Raw genomic sequence first — 25,587 nt, 5'->3', positions numbered from 1 at the left:
TGGCCCTACTGAATATAAATCAGATGTTGCAGGCTGTATTTTAGACACAATATACCACCAATACAAATAAATAATTTGCTCAGATACAAACATACCACATTAATTATAAAGTATCATGAAATAAAATAGAGATAACATACCACAACTCTTGAATTTGACACGAACATCATTGGTGGCCCAGAGTTTGATGTGGTAAACCTTAGGATGCTCTTATGTTCATAATTTCCAGCTGTGGTAATGTTTTCTGCACACCGAATGACAACCTCCGTGCAAAAATCAAGTCTTTGTATTTACTTTGTGACTACACTGAGCACTGTATCAACCAATCCAGATTCAGTGTCGGAAAGGAGAACCTAAAATTCAACAAATGGAGAGTGATGAGGTTTGATTTGAAAAAGAAAACCGTTTCTAGTGTTCGGTTTGAAAGGAAATAAAAGTTTGAAAGAGGAACATCTGTTTCGTTCTCCTCATTTTACAAACTATTTTTTTTATTTTAATTAAACATTTATATATTTTAATGAGGTGTCAACTTTTTTCATAGGATTTGAGGTTGTGTCTATAGTGATACAAGTGTTTCTCGAAGATTCTCTTCACGGTACCAATTGGTTTTGTGAAAGCCTCTCTCTTATGTTTTAATTCACTTTTAGGAATATTATTAATTATTAGCTGGAATAGTCCTATTCCAAACATTTAGAGAATGTTATTCCACACATATACTTACTAATCATAAAAGAATAAGAATGTAAAAGTAATTAAAAGTTTTAAAATACACTAGTTGGTAACCCGTGCGTATGCACGAGTCACTTGTAATTTATTCTGTATGAATCTTCATTTATTCTATAATACAGTATTAAAATAAACAAATATATGTAACATTAATAATTATTAGATTGTTTGCTTTTTTTAAAAAAGTTAGATTACTCATTGACGAAGGCAATGTTAGTAAACAAAAGAAACAACCTAAACTTAATTTAGTCACTATCACTATCATTGTTATTCCAATCCTTTTGGCTTCTAATAATAATTTCCCAAATTTGTTCATAATGCCTGTAGTAGAATGAGATTTCATCACCATGAGAAAAATTACTTTCTTCAAGGAATTTATACCAAGGTTGCAAAACATATGTTTCGTCAATTCCAATATCAAGAACAATAACATTCCACTGTAACGGAGGTCCTAATTTTCTAAGGATTGTCATGTGTTGATCGCAGACATTTAGATGTCTAATTACACAGCTTGGAAGATTCTGCAAAAGAGAATAAATAATAATTATATTTAATTTTGTGTTTATATGAGTCATAATAAATTTTTTGTTATCATTACCAAAGGGTGCGGTGCGTCAATCATTGATTGTGTTATTTCAAGTGTCCAAATATGTTGCCTGGATATCATCCACAGTCTTCCGGAGGTCGAATATTGAGATGTGGTCGATTGCAAAGAAATGGATGATGGTAGATTCATAAATGGCTAATTCTTTTCTAAACTGTTTCAGTCCTTTAGCAAAGAAATTTTTTTCCTTATGGAGTCTAACTCGGATTTGGTATACAACTCCATTATATTTGAAACGGACATATTCAGGATATTCTGGTGCCCACTGAATGTGGTAAAAAAATGGGACTCTTATGATGTCCTGCAAGAAAATATTGAATGTAAAATTATAATAAATAAGGTGGGAAAAAACCCAAAAAGAAATGAGTTTTAATCCAATATTACCCTATCATTGTGGAACGTGGCTCTAAACTGCATGATTGCTGGTTTTCTGATAAATGGAAGTTCTACCTAGAATGAGATTGGACATAAAAAGCAACATAGTTGTATTATTCAGATAAATAATAATCAAACATATGGAGATAGGAAGAAACAAAGCAATAAAGTTTAATCTATCAAGCTGGTACAAAAAGTGTAATTATGGTTAGTCATTTTAGAGCAGTAAAATTGTCGAACAATATATTAGGTTCTGGCATTACTGATCAAACATGGAGGAAGTTAAACAACATTGTAGGTTGGCGAAATGATACAAAAATGGCATGATATGATACAGATGAAGATATGTATTGCAATTTTGTTTAGTCATTTTAGAGGCATGTGTAATTCTAGATTAGGACATTTAGATGGATATAACCTTCTACAATTGCTGATCAAACATACAGGGAACTAAAGAAAATTAAAGTTTTATGGAATGCTTTAAAGATGTATGTAAGAAAAACTCATCTCGAGCTAGAGTGTTTTCATTGTTATACTGATAGAATGATGAATAACAAAATTTAATGAGGGAGGTTAACATGCACAAATAAACACGATATGAAAACAACAGTTGAAATAATTAGTATAGTCGATAATTTGAAATTATTTAATATGGTTTGGTGAGCTAGAAAATTCAATTAAGATCTAAGTTGTGATGTGACAGTTTTAGGAATGGACGATAAGAGTAAGCAAGAACAGGAATGAAATCTAAGAAGCAAGAAAGCTTGAAGTAAAAGCAAAGCCATCACAAAATGGAAGGTGTGAGCAGGTGAAAAAATCGAGTGGAAGTGATGAAGATACAAAAATGATAAACAAAATGAAAAAAGACAAAAACAGAGGAAGCAGGGTTGGAATAGTTGAAGCAATGCTCGAGAATGCATCCCAACATGCATGAAAAAAAAGATAAATTTCCAAGGCAGACAAACTGAAGGTCATACGAAAACAGCAGTCCAAATAATTGATATAGTTCTTAATCTAGAATAATTTTAGACATGTCGAATGGATGTCAATTATAAAACATAAAATATATCGGTGCATGAATTGAAAACATTAACTAAGAGAGAAGAAAAATCCGGTAAGGATTTCGCAACCAAGTGAGGAAATTTGCAATGTAGATAATAAATTTCATCATAGAATCAGAAATAGAAGTCAAAATCGGAAAGAACAGTCTAGAAATTTACTTTGTTTGAAGCGGTCGATGAGTCTGAACTCATAGTCGAAGCCCAGTCGCTGTTGTTTTTTAGCAAAGTTTGTTAGTGCTTAGCTCTACGGAGCTTTAAAAGATTGGCTAAGATTTTGTTAAAACATAAGCACTTAGACAATGAAGGAAAGCTGGAGTTGCTACACATGATGTCCAACGTTATGTCAAGGAATAAGATCGGGCTGCACAATGCACAAGGCAAGATAAAATGTCAAATGAAGAATTGAAGTTGCAGGATCCACGATGTCGGATACAATGTCCTGACATCCTGCCCGAAAATACTGGAGTTGCTGCACAATGCATAAGTCAAGATAAAATGTCAAATGAAGCATTGAAGCTGCAGGATCCACGATGTCGGATACGATGTCCTGACATCTTGCCCGAAAATACTGGACACATAAATCTGTTATATCTTTAACAGATTATTGTGCAGTTAGCAAAAGATTAGATGATCTATCTTTAGGAACGAATTAAAAGATCATTAAAGTTCGAATTACAAACTAGAAGAGTTCGTTCAAGGATTAAAGATTAAAGATTAAAGATTCAAACTAAAAGATCAAACGTTATCTTTTAGATCTTTAAGTGCAGATTTTCAGGAAGAAGATAGATCTCATCCAGCACAAGTAGTTGCAGCCCAGAAACGCACACTGCTATTTAAACATGAAGGCTGCACGGGTTTGAGTACCAAGTCCGGGATTGAAGAGTTATTTTGTGAGTTTTGGGACTTGAGTCTTTTGTGAGCCACCTTGATGGTACCCTAACATCAAGTGTTGGACCTGAGTGTGTAGAGTTGATCTCTTGTGTGTAGAGTTGATCTCTAGTGTGTAGGGTTGATCCCTTTTGTTCAGAGTTGATCTCTGGTGTGTCTTTGATTTATCTGTAAACACGGGAGAGTGTTTGAGAGGGAGTGAGCGGGGTTTCTCATATCTAAGAGTGGCTCTTAGGTAGAGATCGCACGGGTAGTGGTTAGGTGAGAAGGTTGTAAACAGGGGCTGTTAGACCTTGAACTAACACTATTTTAGTGGATTTCCTCCCTGGCTTGGTAGCCCCCAGATGTAGGTGAGGTTGCACCGAACTGGGTTAACAATTCTCTTGTGTTATTTACTTGTTTAATCTGTTCATACGGACACATACAATCTGCATGTTCTGAAGCGTGATGTCGTGACATCCTGTACGACATCTGTCCCCAGTATCAGAATTTCAATTGGTATCAGAGCAGGCACTCGAAATCACTGAGTGAGATCTAGTGAGATAAATTCTGATGAACATGGAGAAAGAAGGAGGACCAGTGAACAGACCACCAATTCTTGATGGAACCAACTATGAATACTGGAAAGCAAGAATGGTGGCCTTCCTCAAATCACTGGATAGCAGAACCTGGAAAGCTGTCATCAAAGGCTGGGAACATCCCAAGATGCTGGACACAGAAGGAAAGCCCACTGATGAATTGAAGCCAGAAGAAGACTGGACTAAAGAAGAAGACGAATTGGCACTTGGAAACTCCAAAGCTTTGAATGCTCTATTCAATGGAGTTGACAAGAATATCTTCAGACTGATCAACACTTGCACAGTGGCCAAGGATGCATGGGAGATCCTGAAAACCACTCATGAAGGAACCTCCAAAGTGAAGATGTCCAGGTTGCAACTATTGGCCACAAAATTCGAAAATCTGAAGATGAAGGAGGAAGAGTGTATTCATGACTTCCACATGAACATTCTTGAAATTGCCAATGCTTGCACTGCCTTGGGAGAGAGGATGACAGATGAAAAGCTGGTGAGAAAGATCCTCAGATCCTTGCCTAAGAGGTTTGACATGAAAGTCACTGCAATAGAGGAGGCCCAAGACATCTGCAACATGAGAGTAGAAGAACTCATTGGTTCCCTTCAAACCTTTGAGCTAGGACTCTCGGATAGGGCTGAAAAGAAGAGCAAGAATCTGGCGTTCGTGTCCAATGATGTAGGAGAAGAAGATGAGTATGACCTGGATACTGATGAAGGTCTGACTAAGGCAGTTGTGCTCCTTGGAAAGCAGTTCAACAAAGTGCTGAACAGAATGGACAGGAGGCAGAAACCACATGTCCAGAACATCCCTTTCGACATCAGGAAAGGTAGTAAATACCAGAAAAGGTCAGATGAAAAGCCCAGTCACAGCAAAGGAATTCAATGCCATGGGTGTGAAGGCTATGGACACATCATAGCTGAATGTCCCACTCATCTCAAGAAGCAGAGGAAAGGACTTTCTGTATGTCGATCTGATGATACAGAGAGTGAACAAGAAAGTGATTCTGACAGAGATGTGAATGCACTCACTGGGAGATTTGAATCTGCTGAAGATTCAAGTGATACAGATAGTGAAATCACTTTTGATGAGCTTGCTATATCCTATAGAAAACTATGCATCAAAAGTGAGAAGATTCTTCAGCAGGAAGCACAACTAAAGAAGGTCATTGCAAATCTGGAGGCTGAAAAGGAGGCACATGAAGAGGAGATCTCTGAGCTTAAAGGAGAAGTTGGCCTTCTGAATTCTAAACTGGAAAATATGACAAAGTCAATAAAGATGCTGAATAAAGGCTCAGATGTGCTTGATGAGGTGCTACAGCTTGGGAAGAATGTTGGAAACCAGAGAGGACTTGGGTTTAATCCTAAGTCTGCTGGCAGAACAACCATGACAGAATTTGTTCCTGCCAAAAACAGCACTGGAGCCACGATGTCACAACATCGGTCTCGACATCATGGAACGCAGCAGAAAAGGAGCAAAAGAAAGAAGTGGAGGTGTCACTACTGTGGCAAGTATGGTCACATAAAGCCCTTTTGCTATCATTTACATGGCCATCCACATCATGGAACTCAAGGTAGCAGCAGCAGAAGAAAGATGATGTGGGTTCCAAAACACAAGACTGTTAGTCTTGTTGTTCATACTTCACTTAGAGCATCAGCTAAGGAAGATTGGTACCTAGATAGCGGCTGTTCCAGACACATGACAGGAGTCAAAGAATTCCTGGTGAACATTGAACCTTGCTCCACTAGCTATGTGACATTTGGAGATGGCTCTAAAGGAAAGATCACTGGAATGGGAAAGCTAGTCCATGATGGACTTCCTAGTCTGGACAAAGTACTGCTGGTGAAGGGACTGACTGCAAACTTGATCAGCATCAGTCAGCTGTGTGATGAAGGATTCAATGTAAACTTCACAAAGTCAGAATGCTTGGTGACAAATGAGAAGAGTGAAGTTCTAATGAAGGGCAGCAGATCAAAGGACAACTGCTACCTATGGACACCTAAAGAAACCAGTTACTCCTCCACATGTCTATCCTCCAAAGAAGATGAAGTCAAAATATGGCATCAAAGATTTGGACATCTGCACTTAAGAGGCATGAAGAAAATCATTGACAAAGGTGCTGTTAGAGGCATTCCCAATCTAAAAATAGAAGAAGGCAGAATCTGTGGTGAATGTCAGATTGGAAAGCAAATCAAGATGTCCCACCAGAAGCTTCAACATCAGACCACTTCCAGGGTGCTGGAACTACTTCACATGGACTTGATGGGGCCTATGCAAGTTGAAAGCCTTGGAGGAAAGAGGTATGCCTATGTTGTTGTGGATGATTTCTCCAGATTTACCTGGGTCTACTTTATCAGAGAGAAATCAGACACCTTTGAAGTATTCAAGGAGTTGAGTCTAAGACTTCAAAGAGAAAAAGACTGTGTCATCAAGAGAATCAGGAGTGACCATGGCAGAGAGGTTGAAAACAACAGGTTTACTGAATTCTGCACATCTGAAGGCATCACTCATGAGTTCTCTGCAGCCATTGCACCACAACAGAATGGCATAGTTGAGAGGAAAAACAGGACTTTGCAAGAGGCTGCTAGGGTCATGCTTCATGCCAAAGAACTTCCCTATAATCTCTGGGCTGAAGCCATGAACACAGCATGCTACATCCACAACAGAGTCACACTCAGAAGAGGGACTCCAACCACTCTGTATGAAATCTGGAAAGGGTGGAAGCCAACTGTCAAGCACTTCCACATCTTTGGAAGTCCATGTTACATTCTGGCAGATAGAGAGCAAAGGAGAAAGATGGATCCCAAGAGTGATGCAGGAATATTCCTGGGATACTCTACAAACAGTAGAGCATATAGAGTATTCAATTCCAGAACCAGAACTGTGATGGAATCCATCAATGTGGTTGTTGATGATCTAACTCCAGCAAGAAAGAAGGATGTCGAAGAAGATGTCAGAACATCGGGAGACAATGTAGCAGATACAGCTAACAGTGGAGAAAATGCAGAAAACTCTGATTCTGCTACAGATGAATCAAACATCAACCAACCTGACAAGAGACCCTCCATTAGAATCCAGAAGATGTACCCCAAGGAGCTTATTATAGGAGATCCAAACAGAGGAGTCACTACAAGATCAAGGGAGATTGAGATTGTCTCCAACTCATGTTTTGTCTCCAAAATTGAGCCCAAGAATGTGAAAGAGGCACTGACTGATGAGTTCTGGATCAATGCTATGCAAGAAGAATTGGAGCAATTCAAAAGGAATGAAGTCTGGGAGCTAGTTCCGAGACCCGAGGGAACTAATGTGATTGGCACCAAGTGGATCTTCAAGAACAAAACCAATGAAGAAGGTGTCATAACCAGAAACAAGGCCAGACTGGTTGCTCAAGGCTACACTCAGATTGAAGGTGTAGACTTTGATGAGACTTTTGCCCCAGTTGCTAGACTTGAGTCCATCAGATTATTACTTGGTGTAGCTTGCATCCTCAAATTCAAGCTGTACCAGATGGATGTGAAGAGCGCATTTCTGAATGGATACCTGAATGAAGAAGTCTATGTGGAGCAGCCAAAGGGATTTATAGATCCAACTCATCCAGATCATGTATACAAGCTCAAGAAGGCTCTCTATGGATTGAAGCAAGCTCCAAGAGCTTGGTATGAAAGGCTAACAGAGTTCCTTACTCAGCAAGGGTATAGGAAGGGAGGAATTGACAAGACTCTCTGTGTCAAACAAGATGCTGAAAACTTGATGATAGCACAGATATATGTTGATGACATTGTGTTTGGAGGGATGTCGAATGAGATGCTTCGACATTTTGTTCAACAGATGCAATCTGAATTTGAGATGAGTCTTGTTGGAGAGCTGACTTATTTTCTGGGACTCCAAGTGAAGCAGATGGAAGACTCCATATTCCTCTCACAAAGCAAGTATGCAAAGAACATTGTCAAGAAGTTTGGGATGGAGAATGCCAGCCATAAAAGAACACCTGCACCTACTCACTTGAAGCTGTCAAAAGATGAAGCTGGCACCAGTGTTGATCAAAGTCTGTACAGAAGCATGATTGGGAGCTTACTATATTTAACAGCTAGCAGACCCGACATCACCTATGCAGTAGGTGTTTGCGCAAGATATCAAGCCAATCCCAAGATAAGTCACTTGAATCAAGTAAAGAGAATTCTGAAATATGTAAATGGCACCAGTGACTATGGGATTATGTACTGTCATTGTTCAGATTCAATGCTGGTTGGGTATTGTGATGCTGATTGGGCTGGAAGTGCAGATGACAGAAAAAGCACTTCTGGTGGATGCTTCTATCTGGGCAACAACCTTATTTCATGGTTCAGCAAGAAGCAGAACTGTGTGTCCCTATCTGCTGCAGAAGCCGAGTATATTGCAGCAGGAAGCAGCTGTTCACAACTAGTTTGGATGAAGCAGATGCTCAAGGAGTACAATGTCGAACAAGATGTCATGACATTATACTGTGACAACTTGAGTGCTATTAACATTTCTAAAAATCCTGTGCAACACAGCAGAACCAAGCACATTGACATTAGACATCACTATATCAGAGAGCTTGTTGATGATAAAGTTATCACACTGGAGCATGTTGACACTGAGGAACAAATAGCAGATATTTTTACAAAGGCATTGGATGCAAAACAGTTTGAAAAACTGAGGGGCAAGCTGGGCATTTGCCTGCTAGAGGAATTATAGCAACTACTGCTATCTGAACGTGCTCAAACATCTCACTTAACATTAATAGCACGTTCACTACTGAGGCAAAACAAATTCGACCGTTGCTTCACACGCCCCTCTACATTCTTCATTCAAATTTATATTTTCGTGGCATTCGTGTTTTCACCAGCATTTCCCAATAGTTCTCAGAATTTCACGAAACCATTTCAAAAGCTCTGCTTCTCCATGGCTACCTCACCTAAAGATACTGCAGCTCCTGGCTCACCCTCTGTACCATCATCTCCGCACCAGGAACAACCAGAATTCAACATCCAACCCATACAAATAATTCCTGGTCAAGCTTCTGTCCCTGAGAAACTAGTTCCCAGAAGACAACAGGGAGTGAAGATTTCTGAAAACCCTAGCCTTGCAACAAGTCCTAGGGAAGTAGACCCGGAGATGGATAAGAAGATCCGCAATATTGTGAGTAGCATTCTGAAAGATGCGTCTGTGCCTGATGCTGAGAAAGATGTTCCAACATCTTCCACCCCAAGTGTTTCTGTGCCTGATGCTGAGAAAGATGTTCCAACATCTTCCGGCCCAAATGCTGAAGTACTCTCTTCCCCCAGCAAAGAGAGATCAACAGAGGAAGATGATCAAGCCGCAGAGGAGACTCCTACACCACGGGCACCAGAACCTGCTCCAGGTGACCTCATTGACCTTGAAGAAGTAGAATCTGATGAGGAACCCATTGCCAACAGGTTGGCACCTGGCATTGCAGAAAGGTTACAAAGCCGAAAGGGAAAAACCCCCATCAAGAGGTCTGGACGAATCAAAACTATGGCCCAGAAGAAGAGCACTCCAATCACTCCTACCACATCCAGAAGGAGCAAGGTTGCAATCCCCTCCAAGAAGAGGAAAGAAATTTCCTCATCCGATTCTGATGATGATGTCGAACTAGATGTCTCGACATCAAAGAGGGCCAAGAAATCTGGGAGAAAGGTGCCTGGAAATGTTCCTGATGCACCATTGGACAACATCTCTTTCCACTCCATTGGCAATGTTGAAAAGTGGAAATATGTGTATCAACGCAGACTTGCGGTTGAAAGAGAACTGGGAAGAGATGCCTTGGATTGCAAGGAGACCATGGACCTCATTAAGGCTGCTGGACTACTGAAGACAGTCACCAAGTTGGGAGATTGCTATGAGAGTCTAGTCAGGGAATTCATTGTCAACATTCCCTCTGACATAACAAACAGAAAGAGTGATGAGTATCAAAGAGTGTTTGTCAGAGGAAAGTGTGTTAGATTCTCCCCTGCTGTGATCAACAAATACCTGGACAGACCAACAGATGGAGTGGTGGATATTGCTGTCTCTGAGCATCAAATTGCCAAGGAAATCACTGCCAAACGAGTCCAGCATTGGCCAAAGAAAGGGAAGCTTTCAGCAGGGAAGCTAAGTGTGAAGTATGCAATTCTACACAGGATTGGTGCTGCAAACTGGGTACCCACCAATCATACTTCCACTGTTGCCACAGGTTTGGGTAAATTTCTGTATGCTGTTGGAACCAAGTCCAAATTTAATTTTGGAAACTATATTTTTGATCAAACTGTTAAGCATTTAGAATCCTTTGCTGTCAAATTACCCATTGCCTTCCCTACTGTATTGTGTGGCATTATGTTGAGTCAACATCGCAATATGTTAAACCACATTGACTCTGTGATGAAGAAAGAATCTCCTCTATCCCTGCATTACAAACTGTTTGAGGGGACACATGTCCCAGACATTGTCTCGACATCAGGGAAAGCTGCTGCTTCAGGTGCTGTGTCCAAGGATGCTCTGATTGCTGAACTCAAGGACACATGCAAGGTGCTGGAAGCAACCATCAAAGCCACCACAGAGAAGAAGATGGAGCTGGAACGGCTGATCAAAAGGCTCTCAGAAAGTGGCATTGATGATGGTGAAGCAGCTGAGGAAGAAGAAGAAGCAGCTGAGGAAGAGGTAGAAGCTGCTGAGGAAGAGGAAGATGCAGCAGAGGATACTGAATCAGATGAAGATTCTGAAGCCACCCCATGATCATCAGACCTTTATTTGCACCTTAAGTTCATGCATTCTACTTTTGTCAAATTCTGTCTAAAAAGGGGGAGTAATAGTATTATGCTTGCTATTATGCATGATTTTGAGTAGTAGGATACGATGTATGCATGATTCATGATTTTGAGGGGGAGTTGCATGTATATGACCTTGAGGGGGAGACTGCTGCTGATGATGACTGATGGAAGCTACTAGAAGATGCTGCAGTAAGAGCATGAAGACAGGGGGAGCAGAAAGCGGATGTCACATGAGATGTCTTGACATCCTGGAAAAGACTAGTAGCTGATAGAAGATGCTGCAGTAAGCATGAAGACAGGGGGAGCAGAAGCAGAAAGCTGATGTCACGTGAGATATCTTGACATCCTGGAGAAGACTTGTAGATTTGCAACTTGAAGAATTTCCGCTGTGCTTGATTACTCTGATAATGAAAGTTGCTGATCCCACTTGCATAACTGCTCGTACCTGCTCAGGAAGTGTCTAAGTATGTTTTAGACAAAATTTGCCAAAGGGGGAGATTGTTAGTGCTTAGCTCTACGGAGCTTTAAAAGATTGGCTAAGATTTTGTTAAAACATAAGCACTTAGACAATGAAGGAAAGCTGGAGTTGCTGCACATGATGTCCAACGTTATGTCAAGGAATAAGATCGGGCTACACAATGCACAAGGCAAGATAAAATGTCAAATGAAGAATTGAAGTTGCAGGATCCACGATGTCGGATACAATGTCCTGACATCCTGCCCGAAAATACTGGAGTTGCTGCACAATGCATAAGTCAAGATAAAATGTCAAATGAAGCATTGAAGCTGCAGGATCCACGATGTCGGATACGATGTCCTGACATCTTGCCCGAAAATACTGGACACATAAATCTGTTATATCTTTAACAGATTATTGTGCAGTTAGCAAAAGATTAGATGATCTATCTTTAGGAACGAATTAAAAGATCATTAAAGTTCGAATTACAAACTAGAAGAGTTCGTTCAGGGATTAAAGATTAAAGATTAAAGATTCAAACTAAAAGATCAAACGTTATCTTTTAGATCTTTAAGTGCAGATTTTCAGGAAGAAGATAGATCTCATCCAGCACAAGTAGTTGCAGCCCAGAAACGCACACTGCTATTTAAACATGAAGGCTGCACGGGTTTGAGTACCAAGTCCGGGATTGAAGAGTTATTTTGTGAGTTTTGGGACTTGAGTCTTTTGTGAGCCACCTTGATGGTACCCTAACATCAAGTGTTGGACCTGAGTGTGTAGAGTTGATCTCTTGTGTGTAGAGTTGATCTCTAGTGTGTAGGGTTGATCCCTTTTGTTCAGAGTTGATCTCTGGTGTGTCTTTGATTTATCTGTAAACACGGGAGAGTGTTTGAGAGGGAGTGAGCGGGGTTTCTCATATCTAAGAGTGGCTCTTAGGTAGAGATCGCACGGGTAGTGGTTAGGTGAGAAGGTTGTAAACAGGGGCTGTTAGACCTTGAACTAACACTATTTTAGTGGATTTCCTCCCTGGCTTGGTAGCCCCCAGATGTAGGTGAGGTTGCACCGAACTGGGTTAACAATTCTCTTGTGTTATTTACTTGTTTAATCTGTTCATACGGACACATACAATCTGCATGTTCTGAAGCGTGATGTCGTGACATCCTGTACGACATCTGTCCCCAGTATCAGAATTTCAATTGGTATCAGAGCAGGCACTCGAAATCACTGAGTGAGATCTAGGGAGATAAATTCTGATGAACATGGAGAAAGAAGGAGGACCAGTGAACAGACCACCAATTCTTGATGGAACCAACTATGAATACTGGAAAGCAAGAATGGTGGCCTTCCTCAAATCACTGGATAGCAGAACCTGGAAAGCTGTCATCAAAGGCTGGGAACATCCCAAGATGCTGGACACAGAAGGAAAGCCCACTGATGAATTGAAGCCAGAAGAAGACTGGACTAAAGAAGAAGACGAATTGGCACTTGGAAACTCCAAAGCTTTGAATGCTCTATTCAATGGAGTTGACAAGAATATCTTCAGACTGATCAACACTTGCACAGTGGCCAAGGATGCATGGGAGATCCTGAAAACCACTCATGAAGGAACCTCCAAAGTGAAGATGTCCAGGTTGCAACTATTGGCCACAAAATTCGAAAATCTGAAGATGAAGGAGGAAGAGTGTATTCATGACTTCCACATGAACATTCTTGAAATTGCCAATGCTTGCACTGCCTTGGGAGAGAGGATGACAGATGAAAAGCTGGTGAGAAAGATCCTCAGATCCTTGCCTAAGAGGTTTGACATGAAAGTCACTGCAATAGAGGAGGCCCAAGACATCTGCAACATGAGAGTAGAAGAACTCATTGGTTCCCTTCAAACCTTTGAGCTAGGACTCTCGGATAGGGCTGAAAAGAAGAGCAAGAATCTGGCGTTCGTGTCCAATGATGTAGGAGAAGAAGATGAGTATGACCTGGATACTGATGAAGGTCTGACTAAGGCAGTTGTGCTCCTTGGAAAGCAGTTCAACAAAGTGCTGAACAGAATGGACAGGAGGCAGAAACCACATGTCCAGAACATCCCTTTCGACATCAGGAAAGGTAGTAAATACCAGAAAAGGTCAGATGAAAAGCCCAGTCACAGCAAAGGAATTCAATGCCATGGGTGTGAAGGCTATGGACACATCATAGCTGAATGTCCCACTCATCTCAAGAAGCAGAGGAAAGGACTTTCTGTATGTCGATCTGATGATACAGAGAGTGAACAAGAAAGTGATTCTGACAGAGATGTGAATGCACTCACTGGGAGATTTGAATCTGCTGAAGATTCAAGTGATACAGATAGTGAAATCACTTTTGATGAGCTTGCTATATCCTATAGAAAACTATGCATCAAAAGTGAGAAGATTCTTCAGCAGGAAGCACAACTAAAGAAGGTCATTGCAAATCTGGAGGCTGAAAAGGAGGCACATGAAGAGGAGATCTCTGAGCTTAAAGGAGAAGTTGGCCTTCTAAATTCTAAACTGGAAAATATGACAAAGTCAATAAAGATGCTGAATAAAGGCTCAGATGTGCTTGATGAGGTGCTACAGCTTGGGAAGAATGTTGGAAACCAGAGAGGACTTGGGTTTAATCCTAAGTCTGCTGGCAGAACAACCATGACATAATTTGTTCCTGCCAAAAACAGCACTGGAGCCACGATGTCACAACATCGGTCTCGACATCATGGAACGCAGCAGAAAAGGAGCAAAAGAAAGAAGTGGAGGTGTCACTACTGTGGCAAGTATGGTCACATAAAGCCCTTTTGCTATCATTTACATGGCCATCCACATCATGGAACTCAAGGTAGCAGCAGCAGAAGAAAGATGATGTGGGTTCCAAAACACAAGACTGTTAGTCTTGTTGTTCATACTTCACTTAGAGCATCAGCTAAGGAAGATTGGTACCTAGATAGCGGCTGTTCCAGACACATGACAGGAGTCAAAGAATTCCTGGTGAACATTGAACCTTGCTCCACTAGCTATGTGACATTTGGAGATGGCTCTAAAGGAAAGATCACTGGAATGGGAAAGCTAGTCCATGATGGACTTCCTAGTCTGGACAGAGTACTGCTGGTGAAGGGACTGACTGCAAACTTGATCAGCATCAGTCAGCTGTGTGATGAAGGATTCAATGTAAACTTCACAAAGTCAGAATGCTTGGTGACAAATGAGAAGAGTGAAGTTCTAATGATTGAGAATGTCATAGCATACAAACTAATAATTGAGAATGTATATGAAATGGATTAACCTTTTAAGATTTGAAAAGACCTCTTTGAAGACAACATTGGTTGTAGAATTTGAATTTTTTTTGTCTTTGTCATGTATTAAAACTTTAAGGCCTTTTTTTTTATTTTACCCTTGACAATGTCACATATAATTGTCCACGTGAGAAGACAGGTTTAGGTAAATAAAGGCCCACTAAGGATAGTGATTGACCTTGGGACTTGTTAATTGTCATTACATAAGAAAGCATTATTGGGAACTGTCTTCTCAAAAGCTTAAAAGGTCATGGTGATTGTAAAGGAGACATAGACATTCTTGGAATATAAACATTCTGACCAATATTTTTGGCAGAAATTATATCAGCTGCAATCACATGTTTAGCTAACTTTGTAACAATTAATCTAGTGCCATTACACAGTCCTTGAGTTTGGTCTAAGTTTCTTAACAACATGATAGGTGATCCAATTTTGATTTTGATGTTATGATTCAGTAGACCGGATGTTGTTAATGAATTAAGAAATTCTGTTGTTAGTGATCGGAAATGAGAACTCTCTAGTGTTTCTTATTTGTCCACATAATCAACACTTAGTTATTCCATTTGGTCACCTGTGATTTTTTATCTGGTTATCATATCAGATAAAGAATAAAAAGAGTAAAAAATTAGAAGATCAGTATGGAGATAAAATATTGAATAGATTTGATTACTAATCCTGCAGAATGTTTCATAAGAATGACATACAGTCCAAATTTATATATAATAAGAATTGGATTAAGTATGTTATAATCACCTGGTATCAATGATAGTATATAATCATTAACTTGCTGAACGGTTTCATTTGTGGAAGCTAATATGGCTCTGGTTTGAAAGTATTCAGGATTGGTATGATGATGACATAAATTTGGAAATGTATAATTAACTATTGCATAGAGTGAGTCATCATATTTTGTGATTAACAGATCTTTTGGAATTTCAATTGAACCATAACCATCATTTTGCTAGCCAGCAATTCCATCACCAATATTAAGGATCCACTCTGCAAAAGCTGCAGTTTCTTCTCTGTCTGTTGCATCTGTATTGGCTTCTAAACGCATGTTTTTTGACAGTGTCAAAACATGGAAATGATTCCATAGGTAAGATGAATTAATAGTTGCATTAACAATATCAGAGCGGCTACGCCTAGGAATGACTGGCAGAATCTGCCAGAAATCTCCACCAAATACCATAACTTTACCACCAAAGATTTTATCAGAACTTGATTTCGCCTTAATAACATCTCTTAGACTTCGATCAAGTGCTTCAAAACAGAATTTGTGAGCCATGGGGGCTTCATCCCAGCTGATAAGACTTGCTTCATTCAATAATTCAGCCAATTGTGATCCTTGATGAATATTGCATGTCGAGTCTTCAAATATCGGAACAGGAATTTTTAATTTTGAATGTGCTATTTTTCCTCTAGGCAATAACAAAGAAGCTATGCTGCTAGAAGCAGTCATAATAACTATTTTATTGTCAGCTCTCAATGAGGCTGCAAGTGTCTTCCAAATAAATGTTTTTCCTGTTCCTTCATATCCATATAAGAAAAACATTCCACCTTCATTTTTATTGACAGCCTGAATAATTTGGTTATAAATTTTTGCTTGTTGGTCTGTAGGCATAAAGATTGTTCTGGTTTTAATAACAGCTTGAAATTCCAGAGCGAAACACAAGGGAGGAAAAAAAGCAAGGCAAGTTAGTACAATAAATAAACCTGTCATTTGAGAAAAAAAAAGTTAAGGAATTTTGATCTAAGTTCTTCATTGTTGAAATTCAGCTTAGAAAAAATGAGGTCATTGTCTGCATGTGTTAGTAAATTTCCGTTCTCAGGATATGGCATGGAAGGATAGTCTTTAAGTGATCTTTGATTGGCTTGTAACAGCTATTCAACTTCAAGCAATACCAGATTCATCATATTGGAGTCATCAATATGTAATCCTAAGACATTTGGAAAGGAAGTTAGATAATGTTTATGATAAAACTTTTCTCTGTCAAGCTATATGTAAGCCAACCTGGAGTGTTTGATGATCTGCGATGACTATATACAATATCATCACTTAACCAATGTCAAGTTTTTTCCCACACTTGTTCAGGTTTGTTCATGGTACCTGTCAAAAGTAATAATACAAAAAGATTCCTTAGATAAGGTGCTGAGCCCCAGTCTTTTGCTTCCTGGATTGCAACAATGAATTCTCTATCATCCTGTGAAAAACCCATAGCAAAACATGCTTCTCTATATGTAGAATATTCAACACCATCAACTGTTCTGATATTTTCAAATGAGATTGGTCCTCTACAGACAGTCAGCATCATCCTCAAATAAAATAATTCCCCTGTAGTTGGAGGAACCCATTGAAGTCTGCCAGTAGTATAACCCTTTTTCCTAAGTTGCCAACATCTCTGTTTCTGGTTATACACGAACTTAGTTACAAATTCAGAATAAGTCAGGCTTTGACCTTCAACAAAAACCTGGTTTGTATTCATCCAAGCTATAAATTTTGATTCAGAAATGCCTGGGTTAGAGAGGAGATCATTAATATCATCATGGTCTTGGTAGAGAACGCTATGTTGGCCTGGAAGATGGAACTGTAGCCTCTCTACAGAAGGTTTTCTACCATGTATTGGAAAACCAAAGATCCTCCAAGTAGATTCACATGGAGAAATGTATCTATAATAAAAACATATTTTAAATACAATCATAAGATGATTTACATATTAAACTTGGCTCATAACTTGATTTCATCATTCGGAGTGTTTGCATGGGGAACTGTTCCATTGTCATCATGTACCATGACAGTCGTAACTCTATCGTATCCTTTATTGATGTACTTGAATAAATATTTGATAGAAGTGCTTTGGTTACACCATTCAATATTTATATGTGCTTGGTATTTTTTCAGCAATTTTGGATTGTAGGGTACAATCCATCTATTATCAATTATAATACCATTCTTGGTTATTGTCCGACCAGTGTTTCTTCTACGATACACAGGATAACCATCTCCATCTATAAGAGTTGTGGCCTGAAACCTTTTTTGGATAAAATCGACTGCATTTGCCTTCCTTCATGCATGGAGATGCAAGCCTCAAAATTCCACATGGACCATGAACCATGTGATTTTGCACTAATTTATAGAGTTCTGGATCATCTTTCTATGAAGGTATTTCTGCTGATATAATATGATTAATATCGTTTGGAGATGGATATTTGTTGCTGGCGTGTAAAAATAACAATAAATGGACATGAGGAAGTCCTCATTTTTGGAATTCCACTGTGTACATGTTTGTAGTTGTAACCAAATATCATTAATAGAAAGGTATTAGAGAAAACATAATTTACAATAAGTAGCTTATCTGTTAGTAGCAGAAAAAGGAATTAGCATCAACTTACATGCGATGACTTTGCCTAGCAGGTGATTCTTTGTAAGGTCTGATAACATCTGCTCATATTTAAGCTTGAAAATTTGGGAGATTATTTCTGGCTTATCTATTGCTGTCAAATTCAAAGGTGTCAGCAGCCTAAGAATTTCAGGCCAATTTGGATTGCAGGTAAAAGTAATAAAAATGTTTGGGAAGCCTACGTGACTGCATATAGCTATGCCATCAAAATAAAGTTGATCCATGTAACGTGGGCTGCCAACAAAGGTTGAAGGTAAGATGATCCTCTTGCCTTGGCCTAAACCTTCTATATTTCTAGCATCCGATGACTGCTACAAGCTATAGAACTTGTCAACTCTAAGTTTCTTTTGGTTGTTTCTAACATAGGAAAGTCTTTCGGATTCAATCATTGTGTATCCTTCAGCAACAAATTGTTGGAATAGTTTTGTAGAATGCAGCAGAGTTTGACCTTCATTGGGTCTGCATTGCAGTCTATAAGCAAACCACTCTCTCATTGTAAGACGATTTCTTTTTCTTTTTTTCCCACTTAATGTATCACGATGTACAATGTCAGACCTATATCCATCTTCTCCATAAGGAAACAATAGAGGATATTGTAGAGCTAGATAACTACAATGTAATTCATGTATCCTTTGTAATTGACCATTTTGAGTTTTAACAATAATATCTTTGTTTGAATTTGCATCAATATCACCTGCAATGAGTGCAGCAACTTCTGGAACACTTGGTACATTATATGTACGACCATCTTTTTCTCGACCAGCAATCAATTTGAGTCTGACATTATGCACTTCAGTGTCTATCAATCTATCCCTTGCCATCCTAAAACTTTTTGCATGAGCATTGTTTTCATCCAGCATTTTTTGCAAATTTGAGACAATATATGCCTCAATTTCATTATAGTGGGTGAAAAACCAGATATTCAAATATATAAAAAATTAAGAGGATGTTAATGTAAAATAAACAATGGACATCAATGTAAATCAGAGATGTTATATTGGCATTGTGTTGTTAACTACCTCATGGTGTTAATTCTATTTTGAACTTCATTTTCTGTTTCATAGATATACAATTGTGCAAATTTAGGTTCTTTTCTAGGCATTGGTAATAGACTTCCAATCCTGTGACACGATTGACCTTGAATTCTGATTGTAGGAGGACCTCTCGAATGACAAATTGTTTGGTCAAATTTAATACCAGCAGAAGTAAATGCAAACATCATGTTATAAGTTCTTATGTTCTGTTGCTAATTTTTTGCATGAGTTGTATTTTGCTCAAATAGAACTTGCTGCAGAAATTTAGGTGGATTTTGTAACAATGGAAGTTCAACCTTGCCATCTCCACAACATAAGTTGAATCGTGGGCTTGAGGTATTTGAACATTTTGATATGTTTTCATTATACCACATTTTAGCATTACAATGTCTACATTGCATGAGCTGGTCACCAAGATCAAAATATTCTGGAATAATAACATTACATATTAGACCATAACTATTGAAAATTTAATTTTTATAGGAATGGCTAAAATAGATATCAGAACATTAACTGGTAGCGAACATCAAAATACTTTAAAATACGTTTTATTGTGTTATTTAAAAAACAAAAAGAATTCTATAAGACATTTACCTCTTGTGTCCATTGAAGAATCATGATGCGACGATTCACAGTTTGGATATCCAACTGAAGAAATAGTTTGAGATTCTACGAAAATTATAGTTAGGTATTATGATTAGAAGTGAAATTAATAAATCAATGGAGGAGATTTGTAATCCTACCTTCTGTTGATCCAGAACTCTCATTCTTAGATGAATCGCATATATTAACTTCAAAATAGAAAAAGGATGATAGAAATAGCAAATAATGATAATGATTCAAACGGAATGATGAAATGACATGCATTGCTATAATCTTGCATCAAACCTACGAATTCCTTACCTTTTCACAAAAAACTATATATGGATATTGTATCAACATAATTGACTAATATGATCTGAATATAAAGATATAAAAATGCTATCTTTGATAGCTTACAATGATCTTCAGCATCGTGTGAAGCCCGATTCACAGTTGCATGGACACTATGCGGTGGTGTCTTTGGTTGGTTATAATCATCTTCAGTATGGGATGAAACTGGATTGACACTTGCATGGACACTATCCTGAACATTAAGATGGACCTTTTGTTGTCTAATATGCTTTCTGTTGCTCCTGGCTTTTGCTGAATCAGACTTGCTTATAAATCTATGGTTTTCCATGTTCCTGTCGCCTTTAGTTGATCATATTGTAGTTTATATTTGGACAGTGGAGTATTGTTGGAAGGAACAATTATATTGCAAACTCAAATGCTAAAAGACAGAAACAAACACCGAGGATTGTTGAGCACGTTGTAGTTGAACTTTTTTCGGTTAAAGGTTATTCAAATGAGCTCTGTCATAATTAACTTAAGCAGTAAGTAATGAAATGCAACTAAAAGAGTGTAATAACAAATTTGGAATTTACAGCTGGCAAAATCTGGATACTTTTAATTCAAATAGTAATGACATATGTACCTATAGACATGGATTGGTAACATCGATAAGGAACTTCATATCAAGTATGTTGTGACGAACAGAAGTAGCGTTCATTAATTGATGAAACATTTAGCCTCAGCTTCTTTAAAGTCATATCTTGTGTAATATTTAAAAAGTTAACGACATTACATGATGAATACATGAGAGCTATATTTGTTTCTTCCTGTATACATGCAGAACTGCATACCAGATTTTGCTTGATGCATATTATAAATTGACTTAAATTAAATTAAACTCAGGCTATTTAAGTTCGACACAGGTGTTGACCGATAAGGAATTTGATATCAAGTATGTTGTGAGGAACAGAAGTAGCATTCATTCATTGATAAAACATTTAGACTCCCCTTCTTTAAAGTCATATCTTGTGTAATTTTATAAAAGTGTAGGAAATTACATGATGAATACATGAGAGCTATTTTTGTTTTCCTGTATACATGCAGATCTGGATACCAGATTTTGCTTGATACATATCATAAATTGACTTAAATTAAATTAAGCTCAGGCTATTAAGCTCTACACAGGCGTTGACCAAATTTGTTAATCAAGACATTTACTCAATTATAAACAACAAATCACCTACGCATGCTTCAGTTACCATGGAATAAATAATGTTTTTTAATCTGTTATTTAAAAAATAATGAATCATAATCTCAGTTAATAAATTAACACATCTCAACATTGTGCAAAAGATATAAATAGCATGTCAGGCTGGAATAACGCATGCTAGTATAAGCGTAATGTTTGACAGGATCATAGATGAAAATAAAACAAAGAAAAGAGTTCTATTACAATTTCCAAATAAACAGGATGTTAGACTGCAATAACCCATGGCATACAGGGTTACACATCAAAATAAAACAAAGATAGTTCAATTACAATTTCCAAAAAACCAACAAAAAAGGAAACAATGTTGGCTATTCCTAACAAACAAAATCTATTCAATCTTCTCATGTTTTGATAATTTGTTGGGCGATAGCTGAGCTGGTGAAATCTGGGAGCTTCTTGCTTCATCATCACATTCATTAAATGGCTATCATTTTGTTGGTGTCAAGGGAAGTCCAATAAGTGGATCATGGTCTGCTATTATAGAAATGGATTGCTGGATAAAACAAACAATAACAATAAGTTGATGCAAAAGCTAAACTTTATGCAAATGTCAGTCGGGATTCTTGATCCCATTCCATAATCTTTATGCATGTGGATTAGAATCCTGGTCCAAATATCTCTATGCAAATACTATATTGCAAAGAGATGCCAAAACTTAAAAGTTACAGATTCATCGTGGACAGGATCATTGGAATCAAACGTTGTTGTAGCTTTAATCTTTGAACATGTCTGCATAAGATGTTGATTGATACCGGCAGAATCGATGAAAAATAAATTAGCATATAAATAAGATATACATATAACAATAATGAAGAAAAACAACTCCATAAAACAGGACCTCAGCATCAGGCAACATGTCCAAAACATCAATAATTAAAGTTAAGTTAGTGAAGCATTCCAAAACAGCAAAATTTTTATACTGTGGCTGGATTTTGACTTTGAAGGCGAGCAGATGACTCAGTAGTTTATCAAGTGCTTTTGGGGAGGCATTTAAATTCAGATCACCATCCTTGAACAGGAAAAACACAAATAAAATTAAAGATAATCCCAAGATTAAATTTTTTATTTTGAAATTATAAACACCTACTTCTATTTTGAGAGTATTGACTTCATCAGCTGACTGTCCAATCAATTCAGTGCATTCACGATCCCACAGGAGAAATTTTGTGCTTTAATCTTTATAATTGACCATCACTTCAACTTTATATCTGGAAACATATATAATAGCGTTAAATACTAAAAAGAAATTCAAACATAAATATAGTGGCATAGAAATTTAAAAAGCAAAACAAAGACCTAAGCACAGCTCGATCATTATGTTTGCCACATAGGCACACAAATGGTTCTGTATAGACATCTGTTTTCTTATGGCACTGAATGCAAGATGCATAACACCATGAATGATTGTCCATAACAATTCTCGTGATTATACCAACAGTAATACAAACAAACTCCTGCAATAAATATGACAGCTATAAAATTCAGCAGGAGGCAGCCAAAGAAGCGATAAACAGGTAAACATATATAAGACAATTACTTCACAAAGGTTGTTTATCTCAGAAATGGTCTTTGCCTCTGACTTGGAAATGAATGTCTGCCTTGATGATTACTGAGCAGAACCTGAAGGTTGTGAACTCCACTGGGAACGACGTGTCAAAACTGAGTGGATCTCAATGCCCAATTCTGAAAGCCTATACATACTAAATCAATAACAGACCGAAGGAAAAAAACAAACATATATTAATAACAATAGGAGGCAAATACTTTTGATTGAATTCTTCAATTGGTGCCACTGGCTCATTAATAGTCAATTTAGAAGCCTTCAAAGAATTGCTAACCGAGCATGGATAGGATCCTGCACCACTTAGAAATAAAAGCATAAGTTGGATCCAATGAAGATGAAAAACAACTAACTATATATCATAGTATACCCTGACCCTCTTTAATTCTGGCATTGGTCAACAACACAATAATAGGCCCTTCACTCTCATGGTGATCCAAATATTCCAGAAATTAGACACAATAATCGTCCCATAGAATGCAAGACAACAATTGGTTACTGAAAAAAAAAACAATTCATTATACAAACAATCAATTAACAACATACAACCATACAGTCATACAACCATGAGTAACTCATAGAACATATAAGATGTTTACCTCAAATTCATAAGCTTAAAAACAACTCTCTTACTTCTGGGTGAAATATGACGAAAGATAACCTCGTCAACGACACCAATGATGTCTAAAAAATTAAGTAAAAATCAGTAACGGAAAACAAAACCCACAAACACTGGTGATGAAATTAGAAATGTAAATCTAGTTGCGCTTACCTATTAATAGGTCAGACTATAATTGGCCAGCAATGACATCTGAAAAATCTACAAATCTATACTTTTTAAAAGAAGGTCATCCAATTCACATTGTCTGACAACCGTAACTCCAATAAATGTCAATTTATATGAATGATCACAAACTCTGTATTGTCCATCATTCTTACTAACTCTAAAATTGTGCATCACATAAGTACAACCTTCAAATCCATTTTCCATGCCTTTAACTGGTCTTGCTTACAGACCACATGGATCTGATTACCCTATGAATAATAAAAATATCTAATTAAAGGCTACAAATAGAGACAATTCATGAAAAAAAAACACAAATTAAAAGCATACGTCAGAGTCAACAATGACCATCTCAGCTTGTTCAGACCTGCCCGGCGTCCCAACAAACCAGAGCTCAGTTATCCTTATAGCAAGTTTCAGAGTTTCTTTAGATCCATCAATGGTTTTTATCTTGTCAACAATATGTGCCATTAGTCTGAACAAAAAGTCAGACACATACATAGAAATTGAAACCACAAAACAACCACATAACATGATAACAACAACAAATAGAATGTTATTTATTGAAAAAAAAACAATGATAAGTCAAACCATAAATATGATGACTAAGATTGAAAGCATAATTGAGCTAACCTGATTCTGTTTTTTTGGATAGCCAACAGCAGCACCAAAAAGGAACAACAATATATAGTATCTATCAAACATAAAATATTTCTGTCATGATGAATAACACCAGAGAAAACATGAATTAAAAAAATGGGGAATAGGCAAGCATGTATAGTCCTCTGAAGGTGAAGACGTATAGTCCTCTAAAGGTGAAGACATATAGTCCTCTGAAGGCGAGGGCGTGAAGCCCTCTGAAGGTGAGGGTACTAGTACCTGAGGCGAGGGCGTGTAGCCCTCTCAAGGCGAGGACGTGTAGTCCTCTGGAGGTGAGGACGTATAGTCCTCTAACGGCGAGGGCATTCAGCCCTCTGAAGGCGAGGGCGTGCAACCCTCTTAAGGCGAGGACGTGTAGTCCTCTGAAGGTCAGGGCATGTAGCCTTATGATGGCGAGGACATGTAGTCCTCTAAAGGTGAGGGCGTGTAGCCCTACGAAAGTGAGGACGTATAGTCCTCTGAAGGTGAGGACGTGTAGTTCTCTGAAGGCGAGGGCGTGAAGCCCTCTGAAGGTGAGGACGTGTAGTCCTCTGAAGACGAGGACGTGTAGTCCTCTGGAGGTGAGGACGTATAGTCCTCTACAGGCGAGGGCGTGTAGCCTTCTGAAGGCGAGGGCATGCAGCCCTCTTAAGGCGAGGACGTGTAGTCCTCTGAAGGTAAGGGCGTGTAGCCCTATGATGGCGAGGACGTGTAGTCCTCTAAAGGTGAGGACATATAGTCCTCTGAAGGTGAGGACGTGTAGTCCTCTGAAGGTGTGGACGTATAGTCCTCTGAAGGCGAGGGCGTGAAACCCTCTTAAGGTGAGGACGTGTAGTCCTCTGAAGGCGAGGACGTGTAGTCCTTTGGAGGTGAGGACGTATAGTCCTGTGCCGACGAGGGCTTGTAGCCCTCTGAAGGTGAGGACGTGTGGTCCTCTGAAGGTGAGGACGTATAGCCCTCTAAAGGCGAGGACGTGTAGTCCTCTAAAGGCGAGGACGTGTAGTCCTCTGATGGTGAGGACGTATAGTCCTCTGATGGTGAGGGCGTGTAGCCCTCTGAAGGTGAGGGCGTGCAGCCCTCTGATGGCAAGGACGTGTAGTCCTCTGAAGGTGAGGGCGTGTAACCCTCTCAAAGCGAGGACGTGTAGTCCTTTGGAGGTGAGGGCGTGCAACCCTCTGATGGCGAGGACGTGTAGTCCTCTGAAGGCGAGGACGTATAGTCCTCTGAAGGCGAGGACATGTAGTCCTCTAATGGTGAGGGC

At 38.6% G+C, this 25,587-nt stretch overlaps 1 pseudogene; it reads right to left on the bottom strand.

Annotated features, from left to right (window-relative positions):
• Positions 1–14,723: 14,723 nt before the first annotated feature.
• On the bottom strand, positions 14,724–20,421 carry LOC114374440 (annotated as a pseudogene).
• Between the last annotated feature and the right edge of the window lie 5,166 nt (positions 20,422–25,587).

This window comes from Glycine soja, chromosome 1, assembly GCF_004193775.1.
Source record: "Glycine soja cultivar W05 chromosome 1, ASM419377v2, whole genome shotgun sequence".
Taxonomy (NCBI): Eukaryota; Viridiplantae; Streptophyta; class Magnoliopsida; order Fabales; family Fabaceae; genus Glycine; species Glycine soja.
The sequence above is the reverse complement of the archived record's forward strand: the minus strand, read 5'-3'. Positions and strand labels throughout refer to the sequence as shown.